Below are 19,564 nucleotides of genomic sequence, written 5' to 3'. Positions count from 1 at the left end.
TGCAGATACGTCCGAGGTCACCATAAACGATTAATTAAAATTTTAAGATTTATGACAGGACTGATGTTGGCAGGTGTTAAGTCACATCATCCATTCAATGCATGTGCTCAAAAGCCAAAACAAAGTGATTGCTCTGCCAGCTGTATACACCTAACCTATGGTACAGTACATATATGTAATTGAAATCTATAATGGGTACTTTTTATTGTTATTGTCCTATTATGTTAATGTGCACTCTCTCCATTTACTGTACTGTATAACATTTTTCTCGTCTCGATAGCATATAAGACACCAACATCCAGCATCCAATCACATTTCGTGTGGTCTCTTGTTTGCGTGTTACCTCGCTGGCTAAATTTTATCTTAAAATATACAGTGTATCTTGGCCCCTAAACACCCCCAAAGAAAGCCTCCAGCAGAATCATGGTGTTATGATATGTCATGTGTTATGGTATTTTATGTTGTGCAGTATATTTCACCGATAATGATCGACTTGCATCCCCACTTTCAGGATGTAGCTTGGACACAAGTCGATGCATGGCTATACATCCTTCCTCAAGGAAGGAGACCAGAACTGCACCCAGTACTCCAAATGAGGCCTCGCCAGTACCCTGCACACTTGCAGCATAACCTCCCTGCTCCTAAACTCAATCCCTCTAGCCAACATTTCATCTGCCTTCCTGATAGCCTGCTGCACCTGCAAACTCACTTTGGTACTCAGGCTAGGCACCATGAGTGCTGAAAGGGCTAAAACAGGAACCTCCTTCTAGCACAGGAGTAATGCATGCATTTGAACTTTACAAACTCATTTCCAGTTTGGACAGTGAAAAACTGAAAGGCCCAAAGCAGCAGCAATTAGTCAAGCCTCGTAAAGAGGTCTTTAAGCTACAGTTCACTAAAAATATCTGTTGTCAAAGTGAGATCATTCTGCAGGAGCAGGAGTGAATGTATTATTGACATGGAAACAGCAAAATATCTAGTACAATGGTTTCCTGACTGCCCCCTGCCCCCCCAACTCACATTCCACTTTAAGTAATTCTTTGCCATAAGTGCTCTGTGATTATTAAGGGATTGCTTAAGGTGGGATGTGAGTGGAAAGGGAAGGTTGAGAATCACTGCTCTAGACCCAAATATTTTGCTTGAGATAAACTGTCATTGGCCCATTTCCTTTGGAGTTATGAAACAGTGCGCGTAACAAGTCATTGAGGTACGATTAAAACAGTGGCTTTCAAACCACTCACATCCCACCTTAAGTAATCCCTTATTAATCAGAGAGCACTTATGGCATTTCCTGCTTTTAATGTTGTTTGAAGAGAAAATAAGAGCAGGGATGTAATGTTGAGACTTTTAAGGCACTGATGAGACCTCACTTGGAGTATGGGGAGCAGTTTTCAGCTGCTCATTGAAGAAAGGATTGCTGATGTTAGAGAGGGTTCAGAGGTTTCCATCCTTACATGCCTCCGATATTTCTTTGTTTACTGCCCGTGATGCTGTAATATTATTATTGGGTGGCCATTAGACAATCCCCACTAGTGATATTTTTCCCCTTTACTGTTCCTAATCTCGACCAAAATGGACTCAACATTTTGCTCCTTAGATCTTGCATCATCTCTCATTCTTGCCCTGATGTCATCCTTAACTAAGAGCACTGCCCCACTTTCCTGCCTGATATCTTTGGATATTTAATTCCCAATCCTCTCCACCCTGCCAATACGTTTTTGTAGTGGCCATTAAATCATACTCCCTTGTACTGATTTGTGACATAAGTTCACTGATCTCGTTTCAAATACAGCAGGCATTTGGATAAAGTGCCCTTATACCCATAGTGAATTTAAAATCTGGTACTCTTTTCCTCTTTGGTACTTGACTTTTATCCCATAGAACACCTTAGCACAGGCCATTTGCCCCTTGTAGTCTGTGCTGACCATTATTCCACTAGACCCATTGATTTGCTCCCATGCCATACCCTCCAGTTCTCTCCCATTCATGTATCTATTGTGAGCGTTGCTGCGTGAATGATTCTGACACAAAGTCCACAAGTACAACAGGCTTTAATTAGCTTAAACTTGTACACACTAGGTCTCAGTCCACATCTGACTTCACGTGTCTGACTTGCTCCCAAAGGGACCGGCTCAAGTCTTTGTATGGGGGGGGAGGGATGGGAATGGTATTAGTTGGACATTTCAATAAGACCAACATCCCAACAAAATTTAACATAACCAGGAACCGCAGCTCAATGGCACTAGAAGCTGTAGAATAATTTGCTATCTATCTATCCACTATGCAATGTATTGGAATTGTGCTCCGAATCTTAATGAGCAAGAATACCTCTGTGATTTATCACTCAGATTGTTTTCTTGCCAAGGAAAACTGACCAACAGTTAAAGTCAAGACCTGCTCATTTCATTGTTACTTCAGCCATTGACCACTTCCCATCGCAAGGGGAGAATTGTTATGGGAGGAGAATGCAAGGGGGATCTTTCAACTTCACTAACTCTCAGCTGTAAAACCAGCTGAACTGAAAAGGGTGCTCAGTGGTCACGGAGATTCAAACGCAATAAATAAAATCATAGTGATCTTAACTATTCAGTGTTCATGTGTAGGTTGTGGTACCTGATTATTGAGTACCTGTGTAAAGAGGTAAAACACAAAAGCCTGCAGACACCATGATTGCAGTAAAAACGCAATGCTGGAGAAACTCAGCAAGTCAGACAGTTTCCTTTGTTATAGCAGAGGTAACGACACATAACCGACGTTTTGGGCTTGAGCCCTTCATCTTGGGATGGACAGATATTAACCAGCAGAAGAAAAATGAGACAGCTTAACTAAAATCTCAAAGAAAGAACCTGACACCCATCCTGTGTTTAAAGGTTACCATTATTCCTCTTGAAAATGAAAGGAGAAAGCAGAAAGAGACGGGAAAAAATGAAAGGCAGAAGCAATTGAAATCTGAGTTCTCAATCATTAGCCAAACTGTTGGTCACAACCATTACAAAAGTTCTTTATCTCCTTGTCAGATAAATGTGATTATCTAACACTGTGGTCTTCAACCTTTTCTTCCCACTCACATCCCACTTTAAGAAACCCCTATGCCATCGGTGTTCTGTGATTAGTAAGTGGTGGCTTAAGGTGGGATGTGAGTGGAAAAAAAATTGGAAAACCATTGTTTTAATCATCCCTCATTGACTTGTTATGGTTTCATAACTCCAAAGGAAATGGCAATTTTTCTCAAGCAAAATATTTCAGTAACAATTGGGTCTCTAGCAGTGATTTTCAACCTTCCCTTCCCACTCACATCCCACCTTAAGCAATCTCTTACTAATCACAGAGCACCGATGGCATAGGGGTTACTCAAAGTGGGATGTGAGTGGGAAGGAGAAGGTTGAGAACCAGTGGTCTAACAGCTGTTTGGGGAATCTCAATAAATGTAGTGTCACATTACTACAGCTAGCTTCTTGCAGAGTGAAAAACTGATTTCTGATGGTAATTTGAGATCAAATTTTGAATTCCTTATCTGTAACATTCTGAAGACCATTGACTGGAAATTGGATCACACCAATTGTTAGCATATATAAAAAAAATGGTTCCCTTAAGCTCAAACAATTAATCAGACTCTTCATGAAGAATTGTGGAATTGAGCAGGAATACGTTCAAATATCACTAACAAGCTTTACAGCGGCAGAATATGCAATTAAATGAGCACCTGCAGGATTGTCCAGAGGCACTCCCACCACTCTCGAGCATCTCCCTGTGCTTTGTGAGTTTCATTCAAAGAAGGGTGTCATCCACCAAGGCACACTCCCCATGCCAACTAGACACTAGCAAGCTAGTGTCCATGGAGAAGATGAAGGCAACAAAAGAGAGGGTTGAAAGTTAAAGGGACATGCAAGTCCTGGTCAGTGAGATATTTACCAGAGAGAAGATGTTGTGTTCAACTAAGGAGTCCAGGAGTCCTGGCAGGACCACCATAAGAAGTGTTCTCAACCATCTCCTCCACTATTTGGAATCCCCACACAAGGGAGCAATTCTGAAAGGACTTCCATTTCCTCACAAGGTATATCCGACTGATCTGCACACCCTTATTTACATACCCAGAATGGAGATCCTCGTAGAAAATGTCGAGTGCCCTAACGTAATGGAACCCAATTTTTATGCACTGACCAGAAACAGTTAAAGGGATTCAAATTCTGATTTTGCATTACCAGTCCAAGTTCTTTCAGGGAGGTGTCATTTGTCAAGAAGTACAAGGTGCGGCAGAATGGATTTTAATGAATTGGAGTAGGGATTAATTGATAGGTTAAATATCGGTGGACCGGCACAGTAGAATGTAAGGAACTTCGAAGCACAAATTGGATTTTTATAGTTGATTATTAATATATTAAAGTATTGTTCAATTGACATTACATGCTGCAGTCTGGATATGGTCACTTGATTCAGACTGGTGAATTTTAATTTGGAAATTTGGGAAGCACCTGTTAGTGTAGCAGTTAGCGCCACACTTACTGTAAGCAGTTTGTACATTCTCCCCATGTCGGCGTGGGTCTTCCCCGGGGGCTCCGGCTTCCTCCCTCCCTTCAAAACATACTCAGGTTAATTAGGTTAATTAGGTGTAATTGGGCAGCACGGGGTCGTAGGTCGAAAGGGCCTGTTACCGCGCTGTATGTCTAAATTAAAATTCCGTTCCCCTTCAAGAGCTGTTAGGAATAGCTTTGCATCCCTGAGCAATGCCTGGCTCCTTTGCTTAGCTGGGAGTTGAAGCTCTAGGTGCTGAGCAGGACATCTGTCAGGTAGCCGCCACCTTTCTTCTGGCTCACAGGCTTCGTTGGACACCATCGTGAAGTCCCTGGACTTTTGCATGTACTGCCTAGTGTTCCTGGAATAATGCGTAGTCAATGGAAATCTCAAACTGAGGAGAGGAATGTCTTCTTTCACCACTACTGTGGTACTTCAGTATGAGAGTCCGCACTAAAAATGTCCAGCAGTTCAACTCCCCCACGATGAAGGAGGTAGGAGCTTCCGCATGATGTGGGATTCATTGTGAGGAAATCCTTTTTGTTTGCCATTAGCACCTGCACATCAAGTGGCTGGATACCTTTTCTTTATTCAAAGTTTTGGTTCATGAAGGAGAATCTTCATAGATTCAAGATTCAAGATTCAATTTAGTGTCATTATAATAAAACAGTGTCATATTACATGAAATTGCTTTTGCCTGCTATAAGGCAGACAGATTCACCATCGGCAGAAATTACCTGAGGTGCCTCTTACAGTCAGAGAAAGAGAAGCAAAGGAGAGTCCCCCCAGAGTCACCGAGTGTATGTGAATTCGCCTCCAGCACTTCCGCAGCTTCCGCAGCCACCCAGAGTCCAGTCCAAACCACTAGCAACCCGAGCCCCAGATATGAACCTCTGACATGGTCAGGAACACTTCAGCGCCCTCGGCACCCCTTCGCATCCCAGTTTCAATACCTGGTACCCCTTCAGCCAGTTTTGAGCCAGTCTCCAGCATCTGCAGCCTGGCATGAGTCTCCTGACAGCAGTCTCCAGCAGCTCCCAGCCTCCTTGGGTTCCATGCCTCGAGTCGCCAGCAGCCCGCTGCATGAGTGGGATTCTCAGCCACAGAGCTCCTTCGCTGATCCACCCCCTGAGTTCACTGTCCCATCGGTCATCTCCTCTGGTTCTCCTTCTTAGACCTGGGTGGGTCGTCTCCCCATTTTTTGTTTCCCTGCTCCAGTCCTCCATTCCCCTGGAGTCTGCAACCGATCAGAGGTGGGATTTTAAACTGACTGCTGTCGGCTACTTTAATGGGCCATTAAAAGCCTGTGCAGAGCTGATGGCAGTTGAGTGGGTGGTTGGACCCCACGGGTGTGCTGTATCTCCACTACTGGTTGATTCCAGAGATGAGGGTATAAGTCTATGAAGAGAGATTTAGTCATCTGGGACTGTACTCACTGGAATTTAGAGGAATGAGAGAGGATCTTACAGATATGTAAAAAATGAAAGGCATAGACAAGAAAGAGGTATGTTAATTTGCTTTCATTGATGGGAGAGATTAGAACTATGGGACATAGATTTAGGATGGTAGTAGATTAAGGATGGAGATGAGGAGGAACTGCTTTCCCCAGAGGGTGGTGAATCTATGGAATTTACTGCCCATTGAAACAGTGGAGGCAACCACAGTAAATATATTTAAGGCAAGGTTGGATAGATTTTTACATAGTAAGGGAATTGAAGGGATATGGGGAAAAGGCAGGTAGGTGGAAATGAGCCCGACATCAGATCACCCATGAATGGTGGAGCAGGCACGACAGGCTGGATGGCCGACTCTTGCTCCTATTCTTTATGATTCTTTGAGGTCTGCCTGCCTTGATGAGTAGTCTGCAATGCCTGGGTTCCATGGGCTGCCACCTCAACTTCACTGAAATTTTTTTTAAATGGGTGATGTGTCTGAAGTGGGTCTGAGCACCAATTTGGGAGAAACAGCAGAGATCGACTGTTTATGGCCATTTCTGAAGCTGCGCTATCAGCTCCTTGGGTTCACTGGAATTTGACCCTGTCTTTACTGTACATCTTCACAGAGACAGTGGAAATCATTACGTTAAGGATGGCAGTTCCATCACTTCCCTCGTGGGAAATATCCAATGGATTGGATGCAGATCATTCACTGGTTTCCCATGCAAAATACAGTGCATAATGGCATCCAGGCTGCCCCCTGTATTGATGAGGTGTTCTTCACAACATGAATTTCAATTTAATTAGTGTTATTGTCTTCAATGTGTAAAAGATCTTTAAGAACAAAAAAAACATACCGAATCAGAATCAGAATTTATTGCCATGAACGAGTTATGAAATTTGTGCTTTGCGGAAGCATCACAGTGTAAACATTCATAACATTCATAACATTTTAAATGAGTGCATGGAAAGTCAAAGCGAGGCAGTGTCTTTGGTTCATTCAGAAATCTGATGCCAGTGGGGAAGAAGCTGTCCTTGTGCCGCTGAGTGTTCGTATTCAGGCTCCAGTAGCAGAGTGAAGAGGGCATGGCCTGGGTAATGGGGGTCCTTGAGGATAGAGGCTGCTTTTTTAAGAAATCATCTCTTGTAGATGTCCTCGATGGAGTGCAGTCTGGTGCCCATGATGTTGCAGGCTGAGTTAACAATCCTCTAAAGTTTTATCTTGCCTGAGCAATGGAGAAGTTACCAAGGAGCTTAGTATAAGCAGAGCAAAATAAATGTTTTATTGCTTCATAGACACTCTGAGGAGACTATTGCAAGCTGGAATTGGAATTTGAAAAATTACAGCCTGCAGCAACTAATAATTTTGGTGCATTGGTACATTGTTCGATGGTTGTCGGCAGAATTACAGTGAGGAAGCTTACAGGAGATAGACAGATCAGTTGGTGGAGAGGTGTCACAACAACAATCTTGCACTCAACTTTTGCAAAACTAAGGAGCTGATAGTGCACTTCAGGAGGGGTAAATCAGAAGAACACAAAGCAGTCCTCATCGAGAGATCAGCAGTGGAAAGGGTTACAAGTTTTAAATTCCTGGTGTCAACATCTCTGAAGATCTGTCCTGGGGCCTCCATGTCGATGCAATCATGAAGCAGGCTCAGTTGTGCCTATACTTCATGAGGAGATTGAGGATATTCGGTATGTCACCAAAGGCTTGCAAATTTCTCCAGGTGGACCGTGGAGAGCATTCTGACTATTTGCATCACTGTCTGGTATGGAGGTGCAAATGCACAGGACAAGAAAAAAAACTCCAGAGGGTGTTAACTTGGCCTGCAACATCACAGTCCCTGCTCTACCGAGGACATCTACAAGAGGTGGTGTCTTACGAAAGCAGCCTCTGTCCTCAAGGATCCTCACCACTCAGGTCATGCCCTCTTCACTCTGCTGCCATCGGGGAAAAAGTACGGGAGCCTGAAGATGAGGACTCAGGGGCACAAGGCCAGCTTCTTCCCTGCCGCCATCAGATTCCTGAATGGACAATGAACCACAGTCTCTGCCTTACTTTCTTTATTTTTGCACTAATTTATTTACATTTAAATGTAATTTACAACAATATTCCCGTTGTAAAGCTGCAGCAGAACAGCAATTTTTTTGTCATGCTCATGGCAATAAATTCTGATTCTATATATGACAATAAACTCAGATTGGCCTCAAGATGATTTGGATGAGAGAATGGGCACGTACATGGAAAATACAGCTCAATGTGGATACATGTGAAAGTATTCATTTTGCTCAGAGAAACAGAAAGGATGATTTAAATGGCGAAGGATTCAGAGGTGTCAATGTACACCAGTCATGGAAAGCAAACGTCCAGGTAATGGTAGGATTAGAGTCCTCAGAGGAATTACAGTATAAATCAGCATGGGACCTGAGGCTAATTAGTGTGGCTTGATCAATAATCCTGTATTAGTCAACAGGATAAGTTTATCTGCAAAGAAGGCAACTTACTGTAAAATCCACCAAACAAATCCAGTGGTTACCCACATCTGAAGTCCTGATTGCTGATTAAAATAATCGTTATCTTCATCGGGGAGTAAATCATTCATAGTTACTTTTGTTCTGCCTGACAAGAGTCATACCGGCTTCCTGTTAGAATAGATAGACAAGCCTTTCATCTTTTTCTAACTTGTTGATATTTTGATAGGCTACTTTGATGGGACTGTAGTTTGGTGAATGATAACTTATCTGTGTGTTCTTTGTTAATGCACATGATTAATTATTAACTCATCTCTCATGGTGAAAGAGAAAGAAAACTTAGCTCTGCATCTTGTATACCGGACATATGTACTTGGCTAAACTATGGCAATTCCGGATAACATCATCCAAATAATTCCTCTAGTTCAGTGAACTCTTTAAGTGAATCAGGATTAATTTTCTCATTTCCTTCAACAATTCCATTGCAATTTATCCACTAGCTGTGCAAGAAACATGAAGGAAACTTATAGTTATGCATCATACCATCGTGAAGAAAGCACGTCAGCGTCTCTACTTCCTCAGGAGTTTGCGGAGGTTCGATCTGACATCGGAAACCTTGCCAATCTTTGACCGATGTGTGGTGGAAAGTGTGCTGGCCAGCTGCATCACGGATTTGTTTGGTGGATTTTACAGTAAGTTGCCTTCTTTGCAGATAAACTTATCCTGTTGACTAATACAGGATACCAATACCTCTGAGCGGAAAGCCCTGAAAAAGATAGTGGACATAGCCCAGTACGTCACAAATTCTCCCCACCATTGAGAACATCTATGGGGAACACTGCCATTGGAGAGCAGGATCAATCATCAAGGATCCTCACCACCCAGGACATGTTCCATTCTGCTGCTGCCATTAGGATTCGTACCACCAGGTTCAGGAAAAGTTGCTACCCCTCCACCATCAGACACCTCAATGACAAGCATCATGGATTCATCGAAGGCCACTTATTATTTACGACTGAATATTATTTTTTTATGTATTGTACAATCAGTTTGTTTATATTTCTTTGTTTATATTTATCTTTTTTGTATATTTATCTTTTTCTTGAGTACAGTTTACACTACTGAGAGGTGGAAATTCTGCCTCACCCACAAGGAAAATAATTGCAGGGCTGTATGTGGCGTCATGCATGTACCCTGACAATAAATTTGAATTTGAATTTGAAATACCACTTATGTTCTTACATATACTGACACTTTAAAGAATGGTATGCTCGACAAAATTTATTGCAGAGGTTTTGAGAGCCCGTCTGTAATGATGGATGGAAATTTCCTGGATTTATCCAATGTTTCTAAACCAGTGCTAGCTACTCCTGGATAATGCAGCTTAGCAGCATCCAGCTACACAGCCCTTTGCTACTTATAATTGAATTGAATCAAATTGCTTATTGTTACATGCATTAATTGACAGTTTTGTGTGCTATCCAGTCAAGTCTACATAAATAGTACAAAGCATAGTACCAGAATCAAATCAGAATTGTAAGATATAGTATTAGAGAGAAAAGTACAAAGGGCGGCATGGTTGGCCTAGTGGTTTGTCCAACTCCATTACAGCGCCAGTGACCGGGGTTTGAATCCCACGCTGTCTGTAAGGAGTTTGTACGTACTCCCCGTGTCTGTGGGGGTTTTCCATGGGGAACTCCAGTTTCCTCCCAACATTCAAAATGTACTGGGCATCGTAGGTTAATTGTGTGCAATTGGGCGGCTTGGGTTTGTGGGCTGAAAGGACCTAATACTGTGCTGTATGTCAAAATTTTTTTAATTAAAAAAGTTTAAATTAGAAAACAATAGTCAAACATATCATGGAATTTCCCTACTATCCAAAACAGTCCACTGATGATGCTATAATCTTGACCCACCTTTAGAGCATCAGGCTGGTGATCATTGACCAGCTCAAAGTTCAACACAATCAATATGATCATATCTCTGGTGAGTAAACCAAGATTCAGTACCCCTCTCAGCAACTGGATTCTGGACTTCTTGAGGGAAAGATCAAAGTCTGTCCAGGTGGGCAGCAAAACCTCAAGCCCCATCACGCTGAGCGCTGGTGCACCTCAGTCCGCTACTCTTCATGTTACTGACTCACAACTGCACTGCCAGATCCAGTTCAAAGAGAATCATCAAATTTTAGGCAATACAACATCATTGTGGCCTCATCGGCAACAATGATGAGTCATATAACAGAGAAGAGGTTAAAAGGCCATAAAGTGGTATGAGAACAGCAACCTGGATATCTCAAAGTGAACAAGACAAAGGATATGATGATAGTGGACTTCAGGAAGTTGAAGGTCAACCACTCTCCACTGCACATCAATGGTTCCATTATGGAGCGAGTGGAGAGCAAAAATTTCTTGATGTCCATATAAGGGACAACCTATCATGGACTCACAACACCTCCTCATTAGTCAGGAAGGTACAGCAGTGTCTACACTTCCTAAGGTAGCTGAGGAGGGAAAGACTACTGGGTCCAATCTTGTTGACCTTTTATAGGAGCACCACTAGCTCCATCATTATGTGGCATAGTGGCTGCAAAGCATCAAACAGAGGATCATTAAAAGAGACAAGAGGATCACTGGGGTCTCCCTTTCCTCTACAGATGACATTTACTGGGTGATTTCTTTAAATCATTCATTCAGGTGTCTTGCCGTTTGGCGAGGGCAATCATGTCTCTCCATCCGTCACGATCCCTGACCCTCCAAATTGTAGTTGTTGCCTCCCCTGTTTTCTTTCGGTGAAGGTTCCATCTTTGAGCTGAGACTATAGTCGATGTTGAGTTCATGATTATAGAAGGGAAAAATCCTGAAGTGGTTTCCCGTGGCCTTCTTCAGTTGCAGTGTCCATACTGGACAGGTAATCCTGGTCGTTGATCAACAGATTCATCTGACCAGTGTTTAGTTTCACAACCATAAATTCCAATTTGTCGAATCTGCTTGTAAAAACCAACCCCCCTCTGCATCCCATGGCTACACATGATCCTGACTGGGAGGTTAAACAGGTTCTACACCTTGCCCAAAGGTGACCGGTAGGCCATGGGGCGGAAGGAACGCCTTACACCTCCTTTTGATGCACAATTGCACGGCACTGACAGATTCTAAATAGGGCTCAAAGAATCATAGAAGACCCTTTCCATGCGGCACACATGACTATCAGGAAGGAGGTGCAGGAGCATCAAAATCAGGACTGCCAGGTTGGGAAATAGCTTCTTCCTGCTGGCTGTGAGATTGATGAACTGTGTCCTGTAAACAGTGTAAATCATCCCAAATATTAATATTTAATTTGATTATTTATGTGATCATTATGTACTGTGTCTTGTGTGTTTTTGTGGGTGCAATGTGGTCTGAAGCAGCCTTTTGGGGCTATGCCCCCCCCACCCTGCCCTTAGGAATCTGCTTGAAGTGGGAGATCCCTGCTGGCAATCAATGGAGTGACAACCTTTTTAGCCTGCTCCTAACTCCTTTTAATTTTCCAACTTCTATGCCTTTATATTTTTAAAACTTTTTTTTCCTCTTTCTTTATAGCATTTACTTTTCACGTACGTTCATTTTGATTGCTTGTGGAACCAAATCAGGAAGAAAAGAGGAAGAAACTTCAATTTTTTACCAATTCAATAAAATCCAAACCGTTTAAGCTTCATCGTGGAACTAGACAGGGTTGCCATTTAAGCTCATTATTATTTAACCTGGCATTAGAACCATTTCCAGTGGCCTTACGGCAATTTGGAATTATATTTCTGGAATTATAAGAGGTGGAAATGTTCATAAGGTCTCGCCTTTTATTGCATATATCTGACCTTGATCGTTCGATTCCATCTATGTCATCAGTCCTTCACCAATTTGATAAATTCTCAGGATAGAAATTAAATGTCAAGAAAAGTGAGATGTTTGTTTTGAACTCTTCCAGCTACCTAGACCTTGCTAAAAATCAGTTTAATTACTTAGGTGTTACTTTTACCAAGATCTTCAATAATTTGTTTAAGGAGAAGTTTATCACCTTAATGATGAACCATGTCAAGAAGCCCTTAGCTCAACGGTCTCCTCTCCCAATGTCCATAATGGACACATTAATGTCATTAAGATGAATATCCTATCCAAGTTCCTATATATTTTTTAAGCTGTACCTGTTTTTGTTCCCAAAACTGTTTTTGATTCACTTGATTCAATTATCTCTTCTTTTGTTTGGAAAAATAAACACTCCCGTCTTAATAAAACTTTTCATAACAATCCTAAAAAGAAAGGTGGTTTGGCATTGCCTACCTTTAGATTTTATTATTGGGCAGCTAATATTAGATATATTACTTTTTGTATTCATCAAGATGCCGTGAATTTGATTAATCTTGAAACTGAATCTACTAAAATCCATTCTCTTATTTTGATAGTTAGAGCACCATTACCTTTTTCTGCTTCGAAATTAACTGATAATTTTGTTGTTAAATATACGTTGAGAATTTGGTTTCAATTCATAAAGCATTTTGGATACCATAGATTTCTGCTACTCAGTACCCTTTTAGATAATTTTTTTTGACCTTTGGTACAAGATTTCAGTTTTCATCAATGGTTGGAGTTAAGTATCCAATCTTTTCAAGATCTTTTTTATTGAACAAAATTAGACCTCTTTGAACAATTATCTTCTAATCTGTCTAAATGTCTCTTTTTAAAGATATTTACAGATTAGGAGCCTTTTGAATTCCTTGGCATTGAGATTCCCTCAAGATCTGGAATTAAATATGATAGAGAAGATTTATAATTTTAAACCTAATAATGAAAAATTGTTATCAGTTCTCTATGAATTATGATTATTGTCTCGTGGTAATTCCTTGGACAAGATTAAGAAACTACGGGATCAAGATTCTCAGCATTTATTTTCTGATGCAACATGGGATTCTATTTTGTAATTGGTAAATTCATCTTCTCTAATGTGCCCGACACTCATTACTACAATTTAAAGTAGTACATCGAGCTTACTTCTACAACGTTCAATTGGCTAAATTCCATTCTAATATTTCTTCAAAATATGACAGATGTAAGACTGAAGAAGGTTCATTGTTTCATATTTTTTGGTCATGTCTATCTCATTTTCATATTTTTCGTACTTTGTCTTTAGTTCTTAATGTTAATTTAATTTCTAATCCTTTTCTTGCCCTGTTTGGAACAAGTAAGCCAACTGATTTGAATTTGCCTAGGCTACAATCCCATGTAGGTGCCTTTGCTCTCAGCATCACTAGAAGAGCTGTATTAGTGAGGTGGAAAGATCTTGCCCCTTCTACTTATAATCACTGGCTGTCAGAGTGATGGCATGCCTGACTCAGGAAAAAAAATTAAATGTTCAAATACTGAAATGAATCTTAACTTTGTAAGTTTATTTCTTAATTCTTTTCAAAATTTATAAGATTAGTTAGATCCTATTTTGTGGTTTGGTTGATTTCCCTTTTACAGTAGTGAAACACATATGTTCAACCAATAACTTCACAAGATTATTAGCATAATTTTTATGTTGTGTCTTTTTATGTCTTTTGCAATGTATCATAAGTCATTTCTAGCCATATGTAATAGTAGATCTACTTTGATGGATATTTATGTTCGATTTACTTATAAAACAATGGAAATATTGAAAAAGACTCACCTCCATGTAAATGGCCCCCTTCCTTGTAAAGCCATCAAGTTTAGTTGGTTTCTTCCATACTCCTCTTCTGCCCACCACCACCCTCCCCACCCCCCCACTTTAAATGTGCTTTGGCCCCCAGAGGCCTGCTGAGAATGGCCAGTCTGAAGAGATGTTGCTTTGTCGGGTTGTACATGTACAATCAGATGATAATAAACTTGAACCTGATCATACGCTTTGCACAACAAGCTATTGTGGTCTATATGCTTCTCCTTTTCTACCTTGTAGGTTAAGATGCAAGATAACAGAAGGGTGCAAGCTTTTACCTGAGAATCATTCTGTTGGAAGGGCACCTCAATAAAAAGATTGGCAGCTCAGCAATGCGGGGTTGGAATAAATATGGAGTACTCCCTAAATTTATTATAGAATGTAAAACAAGTAATAACGAATCAGTAGTTAAAATAAATAAAACTGCTAGGAGATCTCAACAGGTGGGCAGCATAATAAGTTAATCACTTGACTTCCACTGGCCTCAAATTTTAATTTCCATAACAGAATGGGGCTGTCTGGAGAGAGTAAAAGTGTTAGATGAACCATATTGCTCTTATACAGACCTGGAATTAGCAAGGCTTCCTTCTGTGCTTTCATCTCTCTGTAAAAACACATTGAAATCCTGGAGGAACCCAGCCGGTCTATGAACGCTGCGACTTTACTATAATCACAGCGTCTGCAGACTTTTGTGTTTCACTCCTTTAATCTGCCTGTGAATAGCTCCTTTTGAACACATATAATATTTAGACTATGAGCAGTATGAACTATGAGGTGTTTATTCAGGACATTGACACTAATAGGTGTCTTATTGCAAATTAAAACTACATTAAGGGAAAATCCAATTTTATTGCCTCTTGGCAAAGCTGCCAGGAGATTAATTTGATGTGAGCAATTTTAACCACTTGTTCAATGATGAAAATTCCTCTCAATGGGATATGACAGAAAACAACTGGCTGTTTAAACATTTGTGACAACAGAGTTGCCTTGGACAGCAAGAAAAGATTAGCAGTAAACAGGAAAGTCTGCAAACGCTGTGATTGTAGTTTAATTCACAAAAGTGCTGGAGAAACTCAGCAGGTCACGCAGCGACCATAGGAAGCAATGATTCGAGCCTGAGGCCTTCGTCAAGGATGGAAAAAGGGGCAGGGAAGGAGCACGGGCCAATAGGCAAGAGGTCATAGGTGGATATGGGTGGGAGGGCAGAAGAGAAAAAAGCTGAGGTGATGGGGGGGGGGAATCTCTCTGAATGGAGAGGGAATGGGCTGGGGAGCAGGAGGAAAGGAGATAGAGGGGTGGGGAAAAGAGGGAGACAGGGGAGAGGCTTAATGCAAACTGAAGAAGTCGACATCTGGTTGAAAGTGCCCAGACGGAATTTTAGATGCGGTTCATCTAATTTGAGGGTGGCCTTGGTTTGGCAGTGCATGAGGCCATGAACAGAATTGCCGGCACATGAATGTGGGTATGGAATTGAAATGGCTGGTGTTATTGCCAGAGACGGAGTGAAGGTACTCAACAAAACGATCTCCAGTACAATGGTGTAATTAGCGAGCATATGTAACAATGTACATAGATGGAAATATATGGACGTGATACCAAAGATGTGAAAATACTTTTTTTTGTTTTCTATTTTTGTAAATAATTTATCATGAATAAAGTCTATTTTTTGAGAAAGAAAACCTTTGCTTCCTCTGAACACCTGCGTGACCTGTTGAGTTTCTCCAACACTTTCGTGTATTAAAAACGATTGACATCAAGAATGACTAAAAATCAAGTGTGATGTTCTAATCGTCAATGTGTAAGTGATATTTCTCACAATCATAAAGGTCGATTACTGGAGAGAAGTCATTTAAAATCGGTCAGGATGTATGAGAATGAAGCAAAAGCAAGGTTTCAGGTCAATGAATCCAGGTGTTCAACCTGAAACATTAACTCAGTTTGTCTTTCATCGAATCCTACCTGCCTGCAGAATAGTTCTGGCATTTTATATTTTTACCATCATCATGGAATGAATTATACAGCCCAGAAACAAGGCCCTTCAGGCTACTACATTCATTTCAACTTTTTATCCATTTACAGGAGTTTGAAGAGATTTGGATTGTCATCAAAGACTCTGACAAATTTCTAAAGGTGTTCTGACTGGTCGCATCACTGTCTGGTACGGAGGTGCCAATGCACAGGATTGGAAAAGGCTACGGAGAGTTGTGAACTCAGCCTGTAACATCACGGGCACCAGTCTCTGCTCCATCGAGAATATCTGCAAGAGACGGTGTCTTAAGAAAGCAGCCTCTACCCTCAAAGACCCTCACCACCCAGGCCTTGCCCTCTTCACTCTGCTACCATCAGAAAAGAGGTACAGGAGTCAATGATACAAAAACTGCTTCTGCTCCTCCGCCATTAGATTTCTGAATGGACAATGAGCCACAGACACTGCCTCACTTTCTCTACATTTAAATGTAATTGACAATAATATTCCCGCTGTAAAGCTGCAGCAGAACAGCAAATTTTGTGACATGCTCATGGCAATATATTCTGATTCTATATATGACAATGAACTCAGATTGGCCTCAAGACGATTTGAACGAGAGAATAGGCACGTACGTGGAAAATACAGCTCATTGTGGATACATGTGAAAGTATTCACTTTGCTCGGAGAAGCAGAAATGAAGGGTATGATTTAAATGGTGAAGGATTCAGAGGTGTCAATGTATATAGGGGCCCAGGTGTCAATGTACACCAGTCATGGAAAGCAAACATGCAGGTAAGGCAAGCAGTTACAGGCATGGCAGACATGGCAGATTTCTGAACAGACAATAAACCACAGACACCACTCAACTTTTTCTTCTTTGCAAAAATTTATTTATTTAAATAAATATAATTTATAGAAATATTTTACCTGTACATTGCCACAATATTATAAATTCTGTGACATATTCATCACAATAAAATTATGATTTCTGATTTCTGCATTAGGTCTGTATTCTTCTGTGCCAGGCCTATGTAAATGCCTCTTTAACTGCGTGGATTTTCCCTGGGGGTTCTGGTTTCATTCCAACATTCAAAACATACCAGAGGTTGCAGGTTATTTGGGTGTAATTGGGTGGCACGGACTTGTGGGCCAAAAGGGCCTTTCTTGCTGTAGGTCTAAATTTAAATTAAAAAAAAATAAAAAGTACATTTAATATTTAAATTTAGTGATCATGTCCAATTCCACCACCTCCTCTGGACGTAAGTCTCTGATGCCCTCCATTATCTTTATAAAACATCACAACTTCGCGCAACTCCTTACACTTATCTTAATCCTATGCCCTCTTGTTTATAATACCCCAGCTTTTCAGCAATGGGAGGTTATTTTCAGTTGAATTTAATTGTTTTCATCATATGTACCAAGAAACAATGGAAACCTTTGTTTTGCATGGTATCCAAGGAAATTAACTCACACTTAAATACAGCAGATAGTGTGAAGTATAGGCTAAAGGCAGATCAAAGAGCGTTAGGGGTAAGTGTTCCTGGGACAATGAGTGGGATATAGTCAATAGATAACAGATTTGCCACTGATAAAAACAGAATATGCTGGAAATACACAGGCCAGGCAGCATCTATGAAACAGTTAATATTTCAGGTAAAAGACAATTTTTTCTGACCCAGGGATGCTCATCTGAGACATTAGCTGGTTTTCTTTCCACAGAAGCTGCCTTCCCTGATGAGTATTTCCAGCATTTTTTATGTTTCTGATTTCCAACATCTGCCATTTTTGTATTTTTTAATTCCCATTTGCCACTGAATTTTACTTACAGAATTAATTTAGAGTTTAAAACTCGCATACCACTTTAAGTAATCCCTATACCATAGGTGCTTTGTGATTAGTAAGGGTTAGGGTGAGTAAGGGATTGCTTAAGGTGGTATGTGGGTGGAAAGAAAAAGGTTGAAAACCACTGTTTTAATTGTCCTTCATTAACTCGTTATGTGCACGGTTTCATAACTCCAAAGGAAATGGGCCAATAACAATTTTTCTCCTGCAAAATATTTCAGTAACAATTGGGTCTGGAGCAATGGTTCTCAACCTTCCCTTCCCACTTCACATCCCACCTTAAGCAATCCCTTATTAATCACAGAGCACCGATGGCAGAGGGATTACTTAAGGTGGAATGTGAGTTTTTTAAAAAAAGTTGCCCATCCCAACTTTAGCACCTTCATTTACAATGATCATAGTTCCCAGATAAAGCACAATTTATTGTTAAACTCTATTATCTATGCAGATAACAAAATAACATACAAATTACATACGATTTAACAACCACTTTGATGCTTTGTAAATGTCCACCATCCATCCTCTTGCCCTTCATAATCCTTGTTCATGCCTTTTATCCTGACACAGTTTTTTTTTTTACACAGAAACACTTTCGTGATGAATCTATCACGGTCTTAAACCAGGAAGATCAATTTCAATTCCAGTACACAAAAGTGCTGGAGAAATTCAGCAGGTCATGCAGCATCCATGGAAAGCACTGGGTAGTCAACAGCCTGACTATTTCCAACCACTCAACTTGGCGAACACTGACTGAAGTTTTCCTTTCAAGAGAAGAGCAATGATCTGTCAGGTCGAGTAAAGGCAACCCCACATCTCCATCGCTTTCTTTCATCATGAGCAAAATTTCCCCCCAACATCACAGCCTATGGCCAACACAAATCCACTCTCTTCATTCAATAGCTTGCACACCTTCAGGTGAGACCAGCTCTCATTCTCATACACTCATTGCATGCTTGTTTACTGTAACAACCAAAATAGAATTTCTTTTCCCTTTTTAAATTTCGGGCAGAATGAAGGACTCTGGTGAGGATTTCTTGTTGACTTCACAGTCAGGCCATCCAAACCTTCCCACTGTTTTTCAACAGAAGCCCACTCGCTCTTACCCCCTGCCTGAAGCACAACATGGAGGTTCCCGAAACTGGCAAAGCCATCAAATATTCCATCACTCTCTTCACTAGAAATCGTTTCCCCCAGTGACGTGCCTCAGCAGCTCCTCTTCCACGATTTCCCTCCCTGTTATCAGTAAACCTCAGTGATCGAGCAGCAGAATTATGAGGAGAGCTTCCACACTGACTCTCAATGTGTACGCATTTGGTTGCTCAACTGCCCCTCGACCAAAGTGCACCCTTGTACCAGAAATATAATAAATTCCAGTTCCTCAGAACATGATATTAATCCCTATGCCATCGGTGCTCTGTGATTAGTAATGGATTGCTTAAGGTGGGATGTGAGTGGCAAGGGAAGGTTGGGAATCACTGCTCCAGACCCAATTGTTACTGAAATATTGTGCTTGAGCTAAATTGTCATTGGCCCAGTTCCTTTGGAGTTATGAAACGGTGCACATAACGAGTCAATGAGGTCCGATTAAAACAGTGGTTTGCAAACTTTTTCTTTCCACTCACATCCCA

Source organism: Narcine bancroftii, chromosome 2, assembly GCF_036971445.1.
Source record: "Narcine bancroftii isolate sNarBan1 chromosome 2, sNarBan1.hap1, whole genome shotgun sequence".
Lineage (NCBI taxonomy): Eukaryota > Metazoa > Chordata > Chondrichthyes > Torpediniformes > Narcinidae > Narcine > Narcine bancroftii.
The sequence above is the reverse complement of the archived record's forward strand: the minus strand, read 5'-3'. Positions refer to the sequence as shown.